Below are 10,520 nucleotides of genomic sequence, written 5' to 3'. Positions count from 1 at the left end.
ACAGTGAGCTAATAGAAGTCTAATTCTTTTCCAGGGTAAAGTACTTGTTAGCCCCCTTTAAAAAAAAAAAAAAAGGTAAATTTGCTGCTTTATCAATAAAACCATACAGAGCTGAATACCTACACAAAGAAATTTTCAGTATAATTTATGGCATTTCATCATGTTGAACTGCATTCCAAGTAATTCACCCTGGCAGTTTTACTCTCGAAATGGAAATCTTTGTATTTTTTCTTGCCTTTATCAAATAAAATGAGTTTATGTTCAACTGTAGTCCATATACTTGATAATTTGTCTGACTGGGTAAGGTTATTAGCAATTTAAGAAATAAACCCATTTGGATTTTCAGAGAGAGTTAACAGAAATAAGAGATTGCTATGATGATCTCTTAAAAATTACAATGTAACACATAAAAGTGAGATTTAAGTAACAAGATTTTCCATATACCAAGAGCACCAGGGAAATTCAAACTCAAATTCCCTCGATTAATTTCCAGGGATTAAGTGGTTGATATTGAAGTCAATGAAAGATACATTTTACAAAGCTGAGAGGTCAATTCAATTCAGAAAAGCGACCAAACGCCAAACGGCACACTGTCTTTAGAGTTTCTGTGGTTAAAATGCATCCAGATCAATTGGGTGAAAGGTTTTTTAAGAGTCTCTAGTCCGGTTAGCGTGAAGTGGAAGGCAATGGTCACAGCCCAAGGATCCTGAAGGTCGCAACTGATAGAATGTGAGACCTGTAAGGGCACTTGGAAATTATACAGCGCAACCCTGTAGTTCAATGAAAGAGGAATCTGAGGCTCGGAGAGATTAAATGACTGGCTAGCGCCACTCAGCTGGTCTGTACAGATGCTCACTTGCTTACCTCTCGGAGAGAAATTTTTAACTCTACCATCATATTCTTTCAGGAATTAATAATTTTCTTGAGTTGGCTTAGTTTGCTTTTCTATTTTATAATGGGGATGGTAACAATTCTTGAGTAAAATGCTCATAATTTTCAAAATTGTGACTTACTGTTTTTAACTTTTATTTATTCTCTTGTAACATTGCAAATAAGGTAGATAACGTTTTATGCTTGGATTCAACTTTGTAATTTACAAAACACTTGAATATCAAAGACTTTGCAGTAATATAAGCTCCTTCGTTTTTAACCCACTTACAGATAAGTTATTGAGGATGATCGAGGTTAATTGACTTTGCCCAGGTCACACGATCAGGCAAGAAAGAAGCTAGAACTTGTAGTGTGTTGTTTACACCAACTAAGTTGTGTATGGGTTAACAAAGGTAAAGGGATCAACTCACAAAGTTCTTACTCAGAAGGAATCGAAATGTTCATTTGCTATGTTCCTGTAAGACCTTCACTTGATGGCTAAGAGCATGAGATTTAGACTCAAGCAGAAACCCCACCTCTACCTTATACTAGTTGGAAAATATTGGTTAAGTGATCGCTTTAAGTCTCAATTATCTCATCTGTTTAATGGTGATAATAACCACCATAGGTTTTCTATAATTATTATTAACCATTGGTCACTGGCACCAATTCAATGCCAACAGGAATCCCCAGTTTGGGACCTGGAGCAGAAGAAAACTTTATTCAGCGCAAACAGCTCAATTGTGATGCAGCGCAGCTGTGGAACAGCTCAATAGTGTTACAGCTTAATTATGAAGCAGCAGGGCTGTGAGGTAGCCCTGGGGCTAGGCGGCTCTACTTTGCTCTGGTCTGCTCCATATGCTCTGCTCCACCTGCTCTTTTCTGTTCGGCTCTACTCTGATCCTGCAAGACCTTCTTTAGTGTTTCAGCTCTAGCAGGGGGAGACAGTCTCCAGTCTTTGAGGGAAAGAAGACTGTGATCCATTAGCAAGAAGGAAGCTGATTTATATAGAAAAGTCCCTGTCCCTGGTCCCTGATTGGCCCATCATCATGCAGATGAGGACCCAAATCATTGCAGTTTGATTGGTCCAAAAAGCACTTTCCTGAGTGTTCAGAATGGATCTGTTCTGATAGGCTGATAAAGATACTGGGGGATACAGATGCATATCTCTGATTGGATGGGAAATGTCTCAGTCTTATTGGTTAAAATATAATTTCATAAACTCCTTTATAAGGGTTGGCTCAGATGTCAGGAACACTGTAGTACAGGAAGCAGGCAGTTTAGTGCAGGCTTCTCCCTGAAGCACGGCTTGCATGAGGCTGCTGTTTAGAAACAGCTGCTAGGCTCTGTTTTTTTTGTTTATTTGTTTAATTTGAACCCAGTAGCCACTAGGAGCCCTTCTTGGTAGGTATCTTCTTTCTCAGGGTACACACTATTAAGTGGCTAGTATATGAGAACAAAGTGTGTATCTTATTGTTTGGCATTCGATAAACACCGGATATTTAAATAACTGTTATCATTCTATTACTTCAAGTTATATTATCAGCGAGACATATTAATGTTTCTCTTTTATCAATAGAGACAGAGACAGAGACAAGAAAGATATTTTAAATAAGTTTCAGTGAACAGTTAGTAATTGTTTTTTATACCTTTCAGAATGCAAGCCCCTTAAGGGCAAAAATATGTGTTTTATGTTTGATTTATACATGGGATATCAATAATGACAAGATATGTTCAGCCACCTATTCCCAGAACCTAGTGAGTTTCTGGAAGAGAATAGGTGTTTGATAAACAGTTGTTATTGCTAAACTATTGTTATAGTTTAATATTTACTTGAAAATAATCCCTACCCTGGGCTGACTGTCTAGTCAGCTTGCTTATTTATTTATTTATTTATTTACAGTATGAAATGTGAGGTGTAAATTTGCTTTTCTGTCTTAAGGTCTCAGTTCTCACATGCCTCTCATATGGTGAGCATCTTGCTCTGCTATTCTTTTCTCTGTTTAAAGTTATCATATGTAAATCTTGTAGTATGGTCTCTGCTTCTTGTCTGGCAAGCTAACTGTACTCACTAGCTGATGCTCAACTAAAGAAATTACCTAATCCAGCAGTACAGAAAAAATTGGATATTTTGAACTTACTAAAAAATAATATGATACCACTTTACTTCTAGAAATTTAGGGATTTTGATAATCGATGATTTATAATTTATATACTTGATTTAGCTACCTCATAAGATCAAGCTTGACTGTTCAAAAACTGATTTTTGTTATATTTCGCATTAGTTTATTTACAAGCGAGGTTGAATAAAAAATACATATATGCAAATATATATACATATATAATTCTTACGACTAGCTGACTGAGGAGGGGAGAGCACAGGTCTGGTTTATAGATGTTTCTCTACAATATTCAGGCATCACCCAAAAGCGAACAGCTTCAGCACTGCAGTCTCTTCCTGGCACACCCTTGAAGGACTGTGGTAAAGAGAAATCCTACCAGAGGGTTGAACTTAAAGTAGGACACCTGGATGCTCACTAAAGGGAGAGACAGCAAGAGGTAAGAGTCTCTATAGATTCGTGAGTGGTGGCCAATGGTTGGGTTAGATGTTTAGGGACTTGGAAGGAACATGATTAAAAAATTGGCAATAGGAAATTTAGGGAAGGTGCATACAGACCTCTCTGAATAGGCGAAAAATGTGAAAATATCTGTGTCCCATGCGAATGCTCATAAAAAGGTGACTTCAGCAGAGAAGAATTTTAACAATCAAGTGGACGGGATGACCCATCTTATGGATACCAATCAGCCTCTTTTCCCAGCCACGCTTGTTGTTTCCCAAGGGGCTCATGAACCAAGTGGCCATGGTGGCTGTGTCACACCATAGACTTCCACTCACCAACACTGACCTGGTTTCAGCCCCTGCAAAATGCCCAATATGCCACACTGGAGACCAACACTGAGCCCCTGATATGGTGCTATTCTCCAGGGTGATTAGTCAGCTACCTGGTTAATTGCATTGGCCAGTTTTCATCATGGACAAGGCAGTGCTTTGCTCTTACTGGAATGGATGTTTATTCTGAGTATGAATTTGTCTTCCCTGTACACAGTGCTTCTGCTCAAATTGTCATGGTGTTTCATATAGTGTTGCTTCTGATCAAGAAACTAAATTCATGGGAAATTAAGATAAGAGAACCCTGCAGTGGGGGCAGGAGGGTGAAATATATGTAAAGACCAAGAGTGTATACAATAGCATAGAGACAGGGAAGGCCATGGTATATTTGGTGATTGTCAAATGCTAAGGCCTGGTTGGAGTGTATGTAGATGCTTGTTGGGGAGTGATGGGAAATGAGGGTACCAGTTTGGTAGTCAGGAGTGGTGCAGAAGGGGACACACACTCCAAGCTAAGGCAAGTGGATTTCATCAAGTGGGCCTCGGAGATCTACTGAAAGTTCTGAAGTCAGAGGATGAAAGCACTAGATTTGCATGTAAAGCATTTAACTCCAGCAGAACCAAAGATGGAATGAGGTATCTCTTGTGTTTTCTAGGCCATAACAACCTGAAAGTAAAAATAGGTTTGAATTAACACAAGGCATAATTTCCCTGACTATTCACAGACCACTCCCACTTTTTTTCCCCCTTAAAATAGATCTGGGAGTCCTGACAGGTGTCTCCTGCGTGGTCAGGTCCCTTTGGTTATTCTGTGATATTCACTATCTCCTTCCTCCCTATTTAAATGTGTAGGAACTGGAGCCAGAGTGCCTGGAACTAAATCCTGTCTCCTCCACTTACTAGCTAAGTGAATTCAGTCAAGTTATGAGGAAGAAATAAGCTAGTATATGTAAAGCACTTAGGACAGTGCCTAGCATAGTAAATGCATGATAAACATTAACTATAACAGTTATAATTCCTATTAGAAAAGTGTTTTTCATCCTGTGGGTCAGAATCCATTAGTGGTTCATAAATCAATTTAGTAGGACTAACCAGCATATTTTTTAAAGTAAAAGAATATAGGATACAATACAATAGACAATATCATTTGAACATAGAAAATATCAGAGTGCCAAGGCTTAGCATTGTTTCATGAAACTTTGTTTCAATATACATGGATGTATACATACATATGTATGTGTATACTCAATTGGGATAGAAAATATATTTCTCACTGTACTTAATGGTGAAAAGGCAGAGATATGTTGTTTTAACTGCTGTATCCATAATACCTTGATCTTGGAATGTAGTAGGAACTCAATTAATATTGGTTGGCATCAGTGAATGGATACATGAGAACACTGGCTTCCTGTGGTTATGTCTCCCACGGTTGTCAATGTCCAATGCTGTTCTGTCGCTAATGTTCAGTCAGGAGACAAAGGCTGCTGTTCTCGTGGCCACCTAAAGACTGTTGATGGAAATGAAGTCTCTGCTGAGGACACCTCCTTCCTTCCTTCCTGCAAAAGGTGTTGAAACCAATGTTGCCAAGGGCTACCCTTCCAATTTCACCTGAGATTGAAGTGAAATTATCTTTTCACTTTCACCTACAGCCTCCTGAGACTCAGACAAAAGTCTAGGAGGCTTGCTAGAGGGCACTCTGAGTACAGATATGCTGTCATCTTCAGAATTGCCTCTTTCCTCTGATATTAGCCCCTTTTTCTTGAACAAAGGTTCCTTTCTTTGTTGTTATTTTCCCTAAATCTTTTTTTTTTTTTTGGTTTGTTTTTCTGGAAGATTTTAAATCTCTCATAATAATAGAGCCCTGGTGGACAGCCTTGCCTTTCTGGACCTGTTTCAACATGTCTATATCCTATGGTGAATACAACTGATCTCATGCCATATCAGGGATTACTGCAATAACCTTGGCAAAATGTGACAAGGACCTGAACAAGTCAGTGGCAACGTTAATTGAGAGATAATAACATTAACCTGAGGAAGTCAAGACAGCAATCACCATGCATCCATTCAAGGGTAATATTCAAAATACATAACAACCAGTTCAGCAAGGACACTGACCAAACAAATGAATGCCACAAACAATCAGAAGAGAATCCAGATGCAAGCAACACTGTAGCTGTGAGCCCTTTTGTACTAGCTGAGTCTTGGCTTTGACTTCGGTGATTGTTTTGGGTCATATTTTCAAAAGATCAAACTAACAGAGATTTATGAGCAATAACATGGAGGTTAGAAGACGAGCGGGGAGCTTTATTATTAAAATGCTCTGGTAGAAGTCAGTTATCTGATAGACTTGTCAGTAGTTGTGTTACTGTGGGCTGGGTCTAAATGAATGAATGAATGTTTAATGATCACAGCTTAAGAACCTCTAGAGGACACCTACCCTTGAGAGCTCACCAGAAAGTTATTGGCTATATCACACACATAGGTGAGACTTCTGTTTTCATAATTACACAAAGCCTTTTAGCATGCAGACATTTTACCTATAGATCTGACTTTCCAGTGGACTTAGAGAAGGCAAGACTTTTTACCATTCATGAAATTAGAACATCATTCTTAACTTGATGATAAGCCTGATAACTGCTCATTCTTACTTGGCTCACAAATGCCCTATAACATTTCACAGCTCTAGACCTTTCAAACTGAAAAATTAATTTTGATATGAAAAAAAAGTTTCATTCCTATTGCATTTGATCTTTGAAACAGTAAAATTCATGACTATTTGAGGCTCAAAAACATTTCCTTTTTTAATTCACTAAACTTGTAAGCTTTATCAGTAGTATGAAGAAAAAATAACTAACCTGATCAATGCCAGAATCTCCTTTAGATTCTCCTAAGTATTAAAACATAACTTTAACGTTTACATTGGTTGGAGTTGTATGTTTTTCATTTCTTCACTGAGTTAAATATTAGCTATTTTTACCCTACCCTATTCTGTTATCACATACAGATACAAAATTATACTTGTTTGTTGACAGAGAAGGAGAAAAAAGTTAATGACAGAAAGTATTTTGTAGGTGTTTTGAGAGCTCAAAGAGGAAACAGGAATGCTGTTTACAATTTTTCTGTATCTTAGCTGTGTCCTCCCTGACTAATATTCTTTCTTCAAGATTATTTCATACATTTTAAAATGTTCCGTTCCCCTTTGTTCCTTATAAAGGAGTTGTGGAATGAAGATTCCAACTTGGTTAGACGTGTTCTGACAAGAACACTTCCAACAACACAGAAAGCACAAACCTGTTAAGGATTTCACCTTTTAAGAAATGACAGAATAATTACAGGACAGAATGTCCTTCATGAATAAAAACAACCAAACTAAAGTGCTTTCAAGGCTGGTGTGGCCTACTTCTCTCCTGGCAAGCTGCATAAATCATCAACTGGGAAGGGGCTGTTTCATGGGCATGTGGCACACGCGAGTGAGTGTTTGTGTGTGTCTGTGTGTGAGTGCGTGTGCAAAAGTGCATGTTGGAATGCACATGGACACCTCATGGGTTAATGTACTCCATTTCGGGTTACTTGAAACTCTGAAAATAACCCCCCAATACATTTTACCACCATCTCTCTCCCCCTTAATCTTTAAACCTCAGGCTGCTTTAAGGGGAAAATTTAATCCATATATGTCTACCTCATTTTCATTTAAATCGTCAAAAAAGTTGTTTTAAAAGAGTTCTTTGATGTCCTAGACTCCCTTGAGCCTTTTCTTAGCCTATTTTCTTAAAAACAGGAATTAGCATTTCCCAGGTATAGGGGAGCACCACCTCTCCTCCCCTCCAAACACGACCCCCACCATGTCCACCTCAGGTCTCAACTGAAAAAAAAATTTTTTTGGAGTTACTGAGGGAGTGCTAGTAGAGAAAACAGCTTATCTGAGGATCAAAAGCATTTATAAATATGAACTCTTAATGTGGGGGCCCCACATGGAGGTTAATAATTAACATTTCTGTTCTTTCAGGACTTCACTCTACCCTGAGGATCTGCCCAAGGAAATGCTCCATCTCTCCACACTTGACTGGAGCCTGCATTCTGGAAAATTCAGATACATGGATCTAAATGCAAGCAGGTTTTTCTGCCTTATCATATTTTTGATAGACCTGCAAATATGCCCATGTTGAAACTCATATTTTTTGCCTTCCGGGTGGTACTTTACTTCTTTGCTTTGTGCCTAATGTCTATCATTTCATTCTGGTTTTCACATTCAGGACAGAACTTCTTAATCATTTTTAGATACACAGAAGTAGGCATATTCCATCTTACTGTGCACAGTATTATCGAAAGAGTAATCTATGTTTGGCTAAAACTCAAGGGTTCCCACAGTGAAGTCCTAACTTTAATCAATAAAGAAATCTCAGAAAATTGTTTAGAAGAAATGCACAGTTAGAGAAAGAAAGCAAATGTTATAGTCCTAGAATTCTTACTTTTTTGAAGACTTTTACAATAAGGGAGTTGTGTTTCAAATATGATTTCTTTCTCTTTCCTTAACCCTGTTGAAGCTTTCCAGTTCAGATTAAATTCAATTAAAATCAGAGGAGACGAATCTGTGATAGTGGTTTCTATGAATCATCCTGAAGAAATCCACAATCATCATATACCAAGTGGTAAATCATTTTGGAATGTGGATATAGCATTCTGGTTCTGAAAGCTCAAAATCAATGTTTCTATATTGTTTTTCAAATGCAAGGCTGATCACGTCATCCCATTTAAAGTCTTCAGTGGCTGCTCAGTGCATTCAGAATAAAGGACAAAATTCAGAATAAAGAGTCAACCAAGCTGTGCAGGATCCCATTACTGTGATGCTTCTGCTCCATCTCCATGTACATTGTATCACAGCCCCAAAAGTTCCCTCTCTTCTTCATTGGCATATGTTTGCATATCTCTGTGCATTTGTAGGTGCTAACAGCTATCATAAGAGTGCTTCCCTACTTTTTATGACTTCTAGGATGTTCCCTCATTCTTCAAGGACTACCTCAAAAGATAACCCCTCTGCACATAGCTTCTCTTAACTCCTTCAGGCAAGATTATTATGATCTGTCTCTTTACCTTTTGGTCTTGCCCATGAAAATGTAAGCTTTTGGGGAGAGACACTGTATAGTAGTGTTATAGGACCAGCTCTTGGGATAGTACCTGGCAGAAAAAGTTCTAGGGATAATTACACACACATCACCCACTCCCACTCACAGCTGTAAGCCTCCAACCCTGCAGAGAGGAAGACTGTCAGGTGGGCTCTGAGTCCTCCAGCCCACTTCAACCAGAGCAGCCTAGCTTTCATCTGTTCACAGTCTGGGTTTCCATAGTAGTACACAAGAAGGAATTTATTAGATGTTTACTAAATGGATGGGTGAACATACATTGGGTGGATGGATGGATGGATGGATGGATGGATGGATGGACGGACGGACACATGGACAATTGAGGTGTAAAATCTCAGAATTCCGGCTAATTAAACAAATCCACAAATATTTACTTACATATAGTGTTTCAGTGTTAGGTCCAATGAGATCTATAATGGAATAAATAAGTTAATGTCCACTTGAAGGAGTTTAGGATTAGGTAATGAGTCAGGGCTTAAATACATAAAAAAAAAAATATAAATTCCAGATCCAAACAACAACATAAATCCCACAGGCAACTTTTGAGGCTGAAGGTATAGATGCGATCCCAAACTGAAATAAGAAGGTCTTAAATAATGCCTTAAACAGTATAGCATAGTATTTTTAACTTCAAGTACATTTCCATAGATAACCTACTCTAATACCACTGCCATGGCTGGAAAGTAGTGTTAGACATGCTTGAAGGAAACATGAGGTAAAATAATAATGATGATGATGATGATAATAATAATAGCAGTAATAATAATTATTGTCATAATTATTATTATTTTAACAGCTATAAATTAATAAATTAAGTGACCAATCCAAGTTTTCGTAGCTAGAGAGCAGCAGAACCAAGAAAGAATAATTCACATTTGTCCACCAGGGGCAGATCTAGGTTTTGTGGGGCCTAAAGCATATACAGTCTGGATGGGGGAGCTTCCTCCAAAAAGTAAGACAGAATTACAAATACAAAATTAGAAAGTAAATATTTATTTAGAATGAGAAAAAAAATCACAACATAATGTTTTATTAATTGCATGACATACACTGGTGATGCTTTTTTCCTACATGTGTTTGGCTGTATACTCTTTTCAGACTTCCAACCCTGGGGTTTGTCCTGTATCCATCTGTTAGGACCAAAGGTATGGTAACCAGCCAGCTTGGCATAGTTAAAAACAAAGCCACTAAGACTGGGATAAGAAATGGCCTCCATTTAAGTTGTGTGCAAATTTAGAATGCCCTATAATATTCATTTATGACCTCACCTACGCCCTCCCTTAAAGGGCAGTCTGGCATGAGTGCATGTTTAAAACTGAAAATAGCGTTTTGTTGGGCCATCATTGAATAGCCTTTGAGATAATCAGAAAGCCACAGTGCTAGGGTTGAGCTGGAGCAGTGTCATCTTTTTCAGATCACCTCACTCCTGAATCAATAATAAATTCTTAAGGAGAAACTGTTTTGGTTAAATCAGCTTTAACCAAACTGATTAATGGTTAATATCATTTATTACTTTATATCCAGTTTTAAACACAGAACATGGCGTGCAGACAGCATATACACCATATTTGGTGAATAAATAAAGGAATAAATAACGAGGGATGTTTTATATTAAGAAAT

The 10,520-nt window shown here is 37.9% G+C and overlaps 1 long non-coding RNA gene across 1 annotated transcript in view; it reads left to right on the top strand.

The window, feature by feature from the left end:
- Window positions 1-8,786, top strand: part of LOC120583307 (uncharacterized) — a 29,736-nt gene extending 20,950 nt beyond the window's left edge. Inside the window, exons 2-3 of the long non-coding RNA XR_005647763.1 lie at window positions 3,287-3,429; window positions 7,766-8,786. This is a non-coding gene — a long non-coding RNA (uncharacterized LOC120583307). The remainder of the gene's footprint in view (window positions 1-3,286; window positions 3,430-7,765) is intronic.
- Window positions 8,787-10,520: the final 1,734 nt, after the last annotated feature.

The sequence above is a fragment of the Pteropus medius genome, unplaced genomic scaffold, assembly GCF_902729225.1.
Source record: "Pteropus medius unplaced genomic scaffold, Ma_sr-lr_union100, whole genome shotgun sequence".
In the NCBI taxonomy this organism is placed as follows: Eukaryota; Metazoa; Chordata; class Mammalia; order Chiroptera; family Pteropodidae; genus Pteropus; species Pteropus medius.
Note: the sequence above shows the minus strand (reverse complement) of the source record. Positions and strands in the feature narration are given on the sequence as shown.